The 6,794-nt window shown below is 36.6% G+C and overlaps 1 pseudogene; it reads left to right on the forward strand.

The window, feature by feature from the left end:
• The first annotated feature begins 1,126 nt into the window (after positions 1 to 1,126).
• LOC109248526 (protein LSM12-like) lies at positions 1,127 to 1,637 on the forward strand (annotated as a pseudogene).
• Positions 1,638 to 6,794: the final 5,157 nt, after the last annotated feature.

Genomic DNA, 6,794 nt, shown 5'->3' on the forward strand with positions numbered 1-6,794 from the left:
TCACACCATACACAAAAATTAACTCAAAGTGCATGACATACGTAAATGTAAGATCTAAAACAATAGAACTTTTATATGAACACACAGCATAAAATCTTTGAGACCTTGAATTAAGCAAATTTTTTTGATATGACACTAGAAGCAAGGTCCATAAACAAACAAAATTGAAATGAACTTCATCAAAATTCAAAACTGTGTGCTTGAAAAGACATTATTAAGAAATGGAAATACAAGCAACAGATCAGGGGGAAAATATTTATAAAATACATATCTGATGAAGGATATATAGATATGTAGGATCCAGAATATATAAAGAATTCTTACAATTCAATAAGAAGCAAGCAAACCATTCAAAAATAGGCAAAAGATTTGAATAAACATTTCATCAAAGAGGATGTATGAATGGCTAATGAGCATGTAAAAAGATGCTTAATATCATTAGTCATTAGGGGAATATAAATTAAAACCACAATGTGATATCATTTCGCACCCACAAGGCTATATAATAAAAAAGGCAGATGGTTGCTAAGTTGACAAACTGTATACAACAGGAACACTGATACATTGTTGCTGGGAATATAAAATGGTGAACCACTTTGGAAAACAGTTTGGCAGTTTCTTAAAAAGTTAAACATAAAGTTACCCTATGACCCAGAAATCCCACTTCTAGGTATCTACCCTAGAGAAATGAACACATATATCCACACAGAGACTTGCGTATAAATGTTTGTAGAATCTTTATTGATAATAACCAAAAACTGGGGGGGGGGGAGGACTAAAAGTTAATCAACTAGTCAATGGATAGACAACAATGTGGTCTAGTCATACAATAAAATATTACTCAACAGTAAGAAGTTACAAACTACAGATACATGTGGAGATGGATGAGCCTCAAACACATTACGCTAAGTGAAGGAAGGCAGACACAAAGGACCACATAATAAATGATTCCACTTATAGGAAATGTTCAGAACAAGCAAATCTATGGATATAGAAAGTAGATCAGTGGTTGCCTGGGACAAAGGTGGAAACGAGGATTAACAGCAAATAGTAGGCTGTTCTCCCAAGAAGGCGGCTCCTCCAAGGCAAGTAATTAAACATTGGGAGCCAGCTTTCCTGAGGGAGGATGCCGGGGCAGCGGCTACAGGGTGAGGTGGTAGCCTTCCACTACCAGTCCAAAATGCTTTAAAATGTCTCTCTTCTAGTTGAAATCCCAACCATGCATAAACTTACAGTACATTTCAGATGTGGAAATAATGACCGAACAGAAACCCATCCTCCACTAGCTGCACTCAATGTTAGTAAGCTTGCCAGCAAAGCATGGACAGAGAAGGAGGAGAAGCTGAGCCAGGCTTATGCAATCAGTACTGTTGTCTCCCTAGAGGGCCAGCAGCTCTTCCAGACCGTACACAAGACCTTTAAAGACTGTAAATGGCAAGAAAAAAACCTCATAGTCATGGAAGAAGTTGTTAACACACAGACCATACCAAGTGGAAAACTGTAAAAGCAAAGAGAAGCGTGCACTGAGCCATGTATGCAAAATGGTTTAAAAACACTTTAGAGACACTGAAAGTCAAAAGATACTGCCGCGGTCACAAGCCCAGCAATCACAGAAGGAGACTGCCCTGTTATCTTGAGTCCACACACATGGAGGACTCTTCCAGCATCCAGTCAATGAGGCAATGGTGGTGGCTTCCCGGAGGAAGGCCAAGAGAGGGGAGGGATCCTATATTTCCTATTGATTCTTGTTAACAAAGGGTCAGCATTTTCAAATATTAGACTTGAACAAAACACATAACAAAAAAAAGCAAAAGAATAATTTAAAATTTGAAAAAAAAACCAGTAAATAGTAAATAAACAGTGCATAATAAAACTGATTTTAATAAAGCAATCATCATTGTTGCACAATTAGATACATTTACTAAAAATCATAGAGTTGTAGGCACGATATGGTTGGATTTTATGATATGCAAAATATGTCTTTAATAAAGTTGAAAAACATCACTTATATCCTCAGAAGGTAAGAGAAGATTTTGAAGACTTCAAATAGGATCAGAATGACACACATACAAAAAAGTAAAATTCAGAGAACAAAATAAACTTTTCAGAAATTAAAATGTTTGAAGGAGGAAAGAAGAACACAATAGGTGGTTTGCAAGATAAATCTAATGAAGTCACCAAGAAATGAAAAAAAATAGTGGAAAAAAGAGAAAAATGGTAAGAAAATCAGAAAGTCAGTTAAGGAAGTCAGCATTTGAAAAATAGGTGTTCCTCATAAGGGGACAGAGAAATGGGAGGAAATTTCAATGAAATAATGCAATGATTTCTCAAGACCTGAAAAACATGAGTTAATAGTCCAAAAAGACTAAGCATAATAGACTACACCAAGTACGTTATTGTGAAAGTCCAATAATTTGGGGCCAAAGAATTTAAGCTTCCAGAGAAGGAAAACAAAAAACAAAAAACAGAATGGTTTGAGTCTTCTTAATAGTAACAATGGAAATTAGAAGCCAGTGGAGCAGTCTTAAGAATTCTGAAGGAAAATTATTTTCATTCTTGGATTTTATATCCAGCCAAATTGTCAATCTACTATGAGTATAGGTAAAGATATGTTCAGACTCAGAAGGTCTCAGAATATTTACCTCCCATGCACCTTTTATCAGGAAGCTACTTGACGTATTCCACCAAAATTAGAGTCTAAATAAAGAAGAAGAAATAGGAACAAAGAGATCCAGCACAGAAGAGAAGCAAAGGGAATACCTGTGACAATGATGGGTGATCTCAAAACTACAGGTGTGCACAAGTCATTGAGGACAAACAGCCCATGTTGGAAGACACCAAAAGACTCTGGGAGAGTGTATCTTCAAGATGAAATAGATAAAACAAACAAACAGCAAACAAATATAATGCATCTTACCCTCTCAAGAGTAAATTTAGACAACTGCTAGAAAATCTGTAATTGAATTTAACAAGTACGAAGAAATTTTCACAAAATGACAATATTTACTTCAGCAAACAAACAAACAAACAAAAAAAACAGTTGTTCAGACAGGAGATGAAAAGTTCTGAAATGTGTTTGCTGAGCCATAACAACGCATACGCCGAATTTTGATCTAGATAAATTTACAACTATATTTGATTGATGAGAGAATTAAATGGTATATATGTATATTTGGGACCAGAAAAAAAGAAAGCTAAACCCACAGCTTCCATTGTGAGAATCCATAAAAGAATCAGCTAAGAGAGTGGAAACTGATTGCCTATGGTGAAAGGGGAAATGGTGGAGAAGGAGGAGGAGCACTACTGTTTCACTTAACAAACCTTATAGATTCAACTCTTTCAACCATACGCAGGTATAAATTTGACAAAAAATAAATACTTTTTTTCTTTCAAAAAGGAAGGAAAATATAGAAGTGCAACCCTGACATATTTTTTCTCCATTGAGTTCTTGGTGTTGTTAAGACACTTTCCTGAGCAGATTGCCAGTAAGGCAGAAGGCTAGGGATCACTACAAGAGCTGCAACCATTTCTTACCATGAACTAACAAATAAATTGTCATAGGAAATCTACAAGCAGATTCATTAATTCGCTAATTGTGCTTCCGTTCTCTAGAGAGATCTATCATGTCCTCATTGATAAACTCTCAATTTCCCAACAGATGAATTCAGCCACAATTCAACAAACACTTTCTCATCATTTAAGTTGACATAAAGCAGTAGAAAATGAACAAACAGTGAGACATCAGTTTTTAGTTAACATATTTTGACATCAAAATGGGGAGAGAAGGAAGATAGTGAATACATTTTTTTTTCACTTTGCAAATCAGAAGTTAAACATGGTTGAGTTTATTCATTCAACTGGATATAGTAGATTTTCCTTTCTCCTATAAGGTTCTGTAAGTCAATGGGTTATTTAAAGTCAATGGGAATAAGTTGTCTCATATAGGGTATCTTTCAACATTGAATTGTCAAATATTGAAAAGGCAAATAGTCTACCTCCATCCCAGTAACAACTTCTCTTCTATTTATAAATTCTATTTTTTAAAGCATTTTTACTTATTCTTCCTGAAAAACGTATGAAAATATGGTTGTGATATTTTTGTTTACCTAGAAACCCAAGTGAGCTCCTAATTTTGTACCTAATGCCAGTTTCTTCTTTTGTGACTCAGACATGAACGTGACACATTCTCTGTTTGTTAATAAGTTTCATAAAGGCCAAAAACCTTACTGAAAGCCAATTTTTTCCATGGTAAACTCAGAGCTGAACTTTGCAAGGTCATAAGAACTTGTAAGCCTTAGCTACTTGTGTATTGATTCAGTCCTAAAATAATGTTTCTGTCACTCAGCACTGAGGTTTATACAATTCAGAAATAACAACAATAAATAGCATCAAAGTTCTATTTAAAACCAATATAAAAGCCACAATTTCTGACAGGATCTCAAAATATGAATATTATCGAGCCTTAGAAGCCAGCCAGCACACTTGCATCAGTACTAAGTCTTGAGAACAACTAATCCTACCACATTTGTTAAAACATATCCAACTGCTAGGAACTGAAAACCTCGACTCAAATTGGCATACACAATAGGAAATTTAATTGCTTCATATAAAGAGAAGTCAAGGGGTTGGGCAGGAGCCAGAATTAGTTAATAGTGTCTCAAAGATATCATCATAGACCTAAATTCTTTCCATCTTTCTCTATAAGCCTCGATGCGTTGGTTCTGCCCTCAGCTTGGCTCCCCTCGGGGGCTGCCAGAATATTGCATTTCTGGGTGTGATATCCATATACACCAACATTCAGAAGAAGAAAGGAGCCATGTCTTCCTTTGCAGAAACCCATGAGCAGATTTTTCTTACTCATTGGCCATGATTGGGTCAAATACCAGTCCTGGATTTTTGAGGCAAGAAGAGTGACATGACCATGATTGGCTAACACTCAACATCTGGAATTAAAGATTGTTTAGGAGTCAACCACAAAGACTACTAATTTTAACTCCCAGGCTCCTTCTGTTATTCTACTCTTTGACCTCCCAACCAAACTTTTTCAGTGTGTTCTCAAAAAAAAACCCAATTATATCATCTTTCTCAGTTTCTTGGAAACTTATATTGTCTCTTTTCTCTTCTCTCTCCTCCTGTACATAAAACTTCTTCCTTGTCCCAAAGAGAGTCAAATATACTCAAGTCTCTCCTTCTTAAAAAAAAAAAAAAAAAAAAAAAGATGCCTTCTCTACCTCCTAAGTCACCCTCTCATTTCTCATAATCTCCTCAAAGCCAAAATGTTGAACTTGCTAATTCATTAGCCCAGTTTTCTCATTTCTCCTTCACTCTTTAGTCAATCTGGCTTTTGTGCAATAACTTCACACAAAAGTCCCACTGAGATTATCAACAATCTCCTTGTTATAATGGAGCTTTTGTTCCTCACCTTAGCCTTTGACAATATTAACTAATCATTTCCTTGTAAAACATATTTTCCCAGTGAATCCCATCATGACCCACATGCTCCTGGTTTTCTTCTAACCTTGTGATTTCTCCTGGTCTCCTCTATTAGCTTGTTCTCCTATACCCAGCCATCAAGTGTAAGAATTTCTCAAGTCTCAGTCTTTATTTTTTTTTTTTTTTAATTTTTTTTCAACGTTTTTTATTTATTTTTGGGACAGAGAGAGACAGAGCATGAACGGGGGAGGGGCAGAGAGAGAGGGAGACACAGAATCGGAAACAGGCTCCAGGCTCCGAGCCATCAGCCCAGAGCCTGACGCGGGGCTCGAACCCACGGACCGCGAGATCGTGACCTGGCTGAAGTCGGACACTTAACCGACTGCGCCACCCAGGCGCCCCAAGTCTCAGTCTTTAGACCCCTTCCTTGTCACCCTATTCTCCTGAGATAAGTTCACCATGCCCATGATTTTACTTATCTCTATATGTCAATGGCTGCCTAAAAGAAATACCTTGCCTTATCTCTTAGCAACAAAGCAACCATGAACTGGAAACAAAGAAAAGACCTCAGTGGCCCCATAGTTTTTAATCGAATATGACAACCTCATCAAGACCAAGTCCATCATGTTTCACATCTGATTATTTGTTACCTTCAAAATCCCAAGTCTCCTAAATCATCAAACATCACACAGATATAAGGATAGCTACGCATATATCCTTTAATCTGAGATAATGTTCCACCTTTCCCAAACCCTTCACTTTTTCTCTCTGCCTTCTAGAACTCATGGTATATTATTGAAAATTACTCTTTTCATCCTCATCATCTCCACAGTTTTGCTCTAGTTGAAATCTGAAATATCTCCTGATGATTCCTCTTCCCTTGCAGCCCTTTTTTAGTGGATGCTGCTTTTTCTCTTACATCCTGCTCACCTTTGGTCCCAAAAGTAGGATAGGGAGCCTCTTGCTTCCTGTTGCTTTCATAACATTTCTCCTCCACTTCTAAAAAAACACGTATTTTTTTTTAGGACATCTAAAAAAAAGGACTCAGGACATCACACTTGACAACTTGCTATCCCCTCTTATTACTGCCATCTACTGATCTGCTGCCAACCCCCTCATTAATTGATCATATTAGTGTCTAACTCACTGTTTCTCATTCTACCTATTCCTATGACCACTTTCATTTAAATAGTCAAATAAAGGAACCACCCAATGCCTTGATAGCTTTGTTCCTTAGTTTCAAGGATCTTTTCTTCAACTCTTCCTTCACTCCCATCGTCCTTATCTTCACAAAAAGCTGAGTGCCTTCTGAAATATATATATCAAACCATCTTATTTTCTTACCATCACTTCTACCATCT

Source organism: Panthera pardus, unplaced genomic scaffold (assembly GCF_024362965.1).
Source record: "Panthera pardus isolate Hobbes unplaced genomic scaffold, ASM2436296v1 HiC_scaffold_17, whole genome shotgun sequence".
NCBI lineage: Eukaryota > Metazoa > Chordata > Mammalia > Carnivora > Felidae > Panthera > Panthera pardus.